This window comes from Hakea prostrata, chromosome 1, assembly GCF_041222555.1.
Source record: "Hakea prostrata isolate BN-2017 chromosome 1, UWA_Hpros_2, whole genome shotgun sequence".
NCBI lineage: Eukaryota > Viridiplantae > Streptophyta > Magnoliopsida > Proteales > Proteaceae > Hakea > Hakea prostrata.
The window spans coordinates 22,912,515-22,919,253 of record NC_142600.1 but is presented as its reverse complement, the minus strand read 5'-3'; the positions used below and the strand labels follow the sequence as shown (position 1 = coordinate 22,919,253).

The following is a 6,739-nucleotide window of genomic DNA, read 5'->3' as shown; positions in this document are numbered from 1 at the left end:
CAGTTTATGTCTCTCTCTTTCTTAGCAATTCCTCTTCCAACCCACCCCTCCACAACCCAAAAGAAAAGAAAGAGAAAAACTAGGGTTTTGCCCTTGCTTATCTCGGGTGTTATATTAAGTTTTTTTCTTGTGTCTCCCCCTCTATTGGGTGGTGTCTTGATAATCTTGAACTTCTTTGAATGGGTTGGCCTGTTCACTACCTTAAAAGAAAATAATAACAACATTTGCAAATCTGGAACCCAATTAATTAAGCTCGGTTAGGGTTTTCTAGCCTTCAGCAACCACCTTTTATACTCTCTCCATTGAAGATTATTTGAGCGGGAACTCTCTGCATGTTAACTGTAATAAGGGTTTCTATGGAAGTAAGTAAACAGATGAAGGAAGAGATGAATGGCTTTTAAGTGCTTTTACCCAACAAAAAGGGGCTTTTAAGTTGTTTGTGGGATTTTCAGATATCACTCACAGCAGGAAATTTATTTGAAGACCGAATATAGGAGAAGAAATCAATATATGTAAGCCGATTTAACAAAAAAGAAAAAAGAAACAAGTACTTTGGCCAAAGAGACGTAATAGTGATCCATCAAGTTTTATGACAAAAACACAAATTAATGAATAATGAGGCTGTCGAAGAAGACAACTTACGTGAAACCAGGGAAAAGCTGAGGAAAACCAAAAACAACTGGGGTCGATAAGATCCTTTAACAAAGCCTGCACTTAATAAAGGAAGAAAATAAAATAACATTCACAAGGACAAAAACCCCAAAGATAGGATGCTGATCGAGGTCCTATAGGGCTATCGATCTTTAACACAAACATGTGGTGCCATCTTGATCCTCTTGACAAAAAAGTGCCTGAAAGGAAGATGTTCTTAGAAGTTAATTCCTTTTTTTTCTGAGAAAGTTTGTCAGTGATCAGTTCCTAGGCCATCCGAAATCCTTCGAACTTGCAAAGTTATTGCCATTAATGGATGTAAATTTGTAACAGCTGAAATAAGAGTAGCCTGAAACCCAGAACTTTTCTATCAGACACTCAAAGAATTTCCAAAGTCCAATGCCAACAAACAGATATGCCTACTACCATATACACTTCCATTCCCTTCTTCTTGAGATGCCTTCATTTTGCTAGCTAGGGTTTCACTACTGCCCTATCTTCCGTTTATTCTGCATTAATTCATCTATGTATGCGTGGACATGGAACATAAATATTCAATTTTATCATACATGATTAAATCTTGCTAACCTTTACCAAATATGTAATACGAGATATTAGAATTATTACCCAAAAAAATAGAGAAAATAGAATATACACGCTGGGACTGAAAGACACCAGATAGATAAATCAAATTAACAATTATAATCTACTCCCATGATAGGCATGGCCATCACAAGCCCTCAAACAAAATTCCTGCAAATCTTGATACATCTTCGTTGAGCATCTTATCTACTCACAGTTTTTCTTGAGCCAGAGAAGAAAAGCTTGACAAAATAATAGAAACACCCCTGCATGCAGCCTAATTAGCCATGTTCATGAGTGATTTTCCAACAAAATATATATCTATCTTCCTTATTTGACTCCCCTACTGTCACCTAAGAAAGAAAAATTAATATCGCACACACACCAATTCTATTTTATCCAGAGATAGATAAACATGAAATAGGTAGCATTATCAGATTAAGTAGAAGGACCACCACCACAAATTAAATGAACTGCCGATCAATGGTGGAGTCACTTGAGATGGGTTGATTTCATTTTGCCACTAACTCCCTGCACCAACACCCTCAGCCCTTCTTCTCTGCTGGTCTGCTGCAGTGTCATGGTACCACAGAGAGAGCATGAGAGCCATGACTGAATCTATTACTGTGTGATGCTAGCCAACCTCAACTTCAGAGCGAGAGAGAGAGAGAGAGAGAGAGAGAGAGAGAGAGAGAGAGAGTGAAGCTTACTATATTCAAGAAGCCAACTCCCGACTGTTGCTAGTCTCTGAACTTGCAGTCTAATCCATCATATCAGATATAAGTTATCATAAGGTATATAAATTAAATATACACTTATCAATCAAAAGGAAATCACAGAAATGGAGAGAATTGTAAGAAGGAAAATATAAAAATAGAGATTAAAAAATAGATAAATAATCCTATTTGAAAATGAAAAAGAAAAAGAAGGTTCATATAACTTAATTAACAGGATTAAAACCATGCATCTTATGTATTATTTTTTCAAAAGTTCAAACAGAGAAGGATTAAAGAAGAGTCAGATTAAGATATACAAATAGACACCCCCACGAATTCTCTCCTGCATCGATCATCCACTTCCTGTACTGTTCTTCTACCTATCTCATCACTGGCTCTGAAACTCTACCTGATCTGCCCGATCTTACCTACCCTCGATATGTCACTGAGTGTATGTCTTGTCTTTCTGTTCTATGGGTTGGATCGATCGTTCCAAGATCTTCTTCATCCATCAATAAGTGGGACGATTATGTGCCCAAGCATAGGCATCATGGCTTAGTTGACCACCATTAGGAAGAAGATTAGGGGGGAGATTGAAAAGTGGCATTGAAGATGGATCAGGAAGTTGTTGTCCGCCACTGCTTCCGCCAATTTGTGGTGGTGGTGAGTTTCCGGCACCACCGCCACCACCACCACCACCACCACCCTGGACCTGACCCTGTCCTGCACTACCAGTATCATCATCATCTTCCAACGGCAACCGCTCATATGTAGCATTCGAGAACGTGGCAGCAATCACCATAACCGGACCCGCTGCAACAAGCGTTCCAACCACGCTTCCTCCCACTACCTGTCCCTGACCACCGGCCAAGTAGACCGTTAGCCCGGTTGAACCTGGCGGTGCAGGTCCTGGTAGGAACGCCCCTGTCAGTGACAATATCTCAAACCTTCCGTGCAGTGCAACCACCGCACCAGGCGCCGCTGGCTGCCGCAACGTAACATTCGCTACAGCTCCGCTGCCGCTCAGCACACAAACCCCTCGCTGACGTCTTCTAGCGAACTGAGCTACGCTCTCTGCTACGTCGGCGCCTCCTGCAACCTCCATGACGTGGCTTCGAAGCGCGTTAGGGCTATCCCTCGTTACAAAGATGGGAGGTTTTGGCTTGTTCTTGGAACCGGGTGGTCGACCCCGGGGACGACGAGTTCCAACCTCCACCGCTCCTTCCGTTGGCTCACCGTTGTTGTCTCGGTCTTCTTCGTCATCAGCTCCTCCTCCTCCACCGCTGCTTCCGCCGCCGTTTTCGTTGGAGGACATATCCCGTTCTCGTTTCTTCAAGCTAACTGGGAAGCCTGATGCCGGTTCTACACCGGACAGCGGCACTTGCCCAGTCCACCAATGGTTCGCCAGAATTGCAAATCTATAGAAAGACCCACAAATAATAATAGGTTTTGCTTCTTCTCCCAAAGATCACTTCTCAATTTTCTTCAACAAGAAAATTTACATAAAAATCAAAAGATTGATCGTTATTCTTCTCTATATTGATATTCTTTTCTCTTCAGTAGAACCAGAGTTGCGATCAGACGAAGAGGAAATAAGAAGGAGATATGAGTTGATGGAGAAAGATAACAAAAACTAAGAGTAAGAATACCAGAAGAAGAAGATGAAATTGCCTATGGAATCATTTAAAGATCGTCTAAGGATGGAAATTGAATGGGTAGAGGTACCTAAACAATCCAAGGCTCAGAATTTGCTGAAAGAACAACAGATGGGAAGTAGGAGACAATTAGGAACTAAAGAAAGATGATATGATAAACCAGTTAGAGATCGAAATCCAACAGTAGCACCGACGGATGGAAAGCACAAGAAGAGGAAGAAGAAGTTGAACTGAGAAATAAGCTGGAAAAAAAAAAGAACAACAATAACTAGGAAGAGAGATTATGTTATGCTTGTCATATCGATCGGGATCTTTGTGGGTTTTACTTTGTTCTATATGTCGTGGCTTCGGGAGCTAAGGCTTTTTTTTTTCTTTCGTTCCTTTTTTTTTTTTTTTTTTTTCAATTCTTACTATACACTATTAAATCTCTCTCTCCCTCTCGCTCTCGCTCTCGGAAATTAGGGTTTTGTGGGGTCCCGTGCGCGTGGGCAGGTGGGGAGCACGTCGTTGTCTCTGGCCCCGACATATCAACGAATGCCGAGAAGTCTTCCGTAGCCCTAGTGTGAGAAAGTAAGAGATTTCAGATTTGAAGTCTACCGTAAACCGTAGAGACTTAAATCCTTCTTAACCCAAAACAAAAAAAAACAGAAGAATCTACTCCACATAGAGTCTTCCTAACCCTGCTGCTACTACTTAACCACCACCTCTTCACGCTTCCTTTGCCTTCACCTTCACCGTCACCGGATCTACTTAAGTGTTAAGCAGTTTTATGCTACCTACGATCGAGATCAAATTCTAGACTGTCTGCATCCGTTTTGCAAGTGGGTTGAGATTTTGATGTCGACAGAATCTCAACAGTAGACAGCAAGTGATTCAAAGTTCCACCCCACCCTCGTCAGCCCCTCACGAGTATCAAGAAAGGTATACACTTATCCTTTCTTAATTCCCACTTTTCATTATTTTTATTATCTGTGCTTGAAATGTGTTACCTGATGAAAGAAGTTAATCTCATGTTAATGAAGTCGTAGTCATGTTTTAATAGGAAGGGCAGGGAATAATTTAATGAGACAAGCAATAAGATCCAACAAAATTAATATCTTAAGATTATCTAGACTCTTCCTGCCTCAGAACAAGGATTCCTTGGTTGAAGCCTCTTGTGATTGATGGCCGGAGGGCACACTTCATTTGTTGGAACCATGGCATTCCAAGGGTGTTCATCTCTTATTTCCTCCATTCTAAATACCCTCTTTCAAGCAAGGGGACTGGTTGATCTTCACCTTGTCTCCAGGAGACCTACGAGTTGAGAGAACTTCCACTACTTGGACTGGTTGTACCAAATACCCAAAAACATAGTACTAGTTATCATGACTTCATGTTTGAGGGAGTAAGTCATTCTTGTTCGCAAGCATTGTCAAAAGAAAAGCTAAATCTGGAGAGGGGTGGATCAACTCGAAATCGTCAAATCATTCTGAGGTACAGGGAGAGAGGTACAACTACAGAACCACCCTGTGCTAACTTCTTAACCATCCCAATCATAATTAATGAAAGTAATAAATTCTGATCATGGGCTATAATTGGCTCGATATGATAAGTGCATGGGTATATTTATAATCCTGGTAGGTGGGTTGCTAATTAATCTATTTGTATTTATATGGTTAAGGGTTAAATATGTGTAGTGCTCTTGGGTTTCTTCCCCGTGAAGGTGCAGTGGTTCAGATTTTGAGGTTCATGGGACCTTGAAAATTTAACTTTAACATCATCCAAACTTCAATCTTATCAGTCTTTACAGTTTGTCAAAATTTGAAACATAACCACCACTGTGCGAAAAGAGGGGGAAAAAAAAAAGGGTGCAATCTAATACAGTTTTTTACATACACATGTTTCCAGATTGGTATGACAGTGGTGGAGCTTAAGTACTGCTACAGACTTCCACGCGTAAAGGTGGAAAAGATTGATTAATAAATAAAACTCCACTTGCAGTTCCACGCCTTGGTTCTGTATCTGTCTAATCAATATGCAATAAAATATATTGATAGTTGCATCTCCATGTTGCGGTCTTTCAACTGGTTTTGGGGTTTGGGTTTTATGATTCGAGGGAGCAACCATTACTGACAACTATACATGAGACAGGGAGCCGCAAAGGGTCTGGTTACTGCCAACTTGGCAGAACCAATTAGATCTCCATTGAACTCCTTCACCAACCAATGAGATCGATCTTCTTCAATTAATATTCTTGTAAATAGTTCAATATAATGGAGGATAACTACCTGGAGGTGTCTCAGAAAAGACTTCAACTGATCCCAAACCTGAGTAAGAAACAAAGCTGTAGGACCTGGATTCCATTATCAATTGGGAAGAATGGTTGAAACATAACTAGCTTGTTCAAGTCTCCACATCCTACAAATCAAGGCATACTCATCAAGGAATAGGTGTCAAATTGCAATATTTCATCGCCAGTTTGACCAAGATAGAATTACATAGGAATGTAGTAGGCCTTCCTAGGTTTAGATTCTAATATAGAATTGTGAATAGATGAGTGTTCCTTTGTATTTGCATTCTTGAAATTGAAAATATCTTCTTCATGGTGTCCAGATTGTATATGTGTTTTTTTCGCTTCTTTGTTTCAAGTAGAGATGACCTTTTAGGGGAAAACAAAAGGTTTTTTATTTTATAAGATAACTAATAGTCTAAAAGAATAAAAACCTTTCCCCAAATATTGTATAAAATTATGTTAATTCGGTTTTGATTATAAACAATGTAACCAACAGACTATGGTAGCTTCTAATTTTATTGGATAAGGTTAAAATATATATACTTTTCCTTATGGATAATGTTGTTTTAAGTTATGAAAAACTAAAATGTATACATTTCAGACAACATTCTTCCTTTAATAACCTATTAGCAAGTTAACTCAATTTTTTATTTTTATTTTTAAATATGATTAATAAGAGAAAAATTCATCATGATGACTTTTCCTTATTTCCTTACAGGACCTATTTTCCAACTTTTTTTAATTACAAAAATTATAGACAAAATTGAATAGAGGATAAACAAGATCAGTACATTTCTTCCTCAGCATAGATGTAAACAATAGTGGGATGAACAGGGTTTCATCCACTCTGTGTGATGGTTCAT

General features: G+C 39.4%; 1 pseudogene; it reads right to left on the bottom strand.

Moving 5' to 3' along the window:
* Positions 1-1,952: 1,952 nt before the first annotated feature.
* LOC149028334 (AT-hook motif nuclear-localized protein 20 pseudogene) lies at positions 1,953-3,998 on the bottom strand (annotated as a pseudogene).
* Between the last annotated feature and the right edge of the window lie 2,741 nt (positions 3,999-6,739).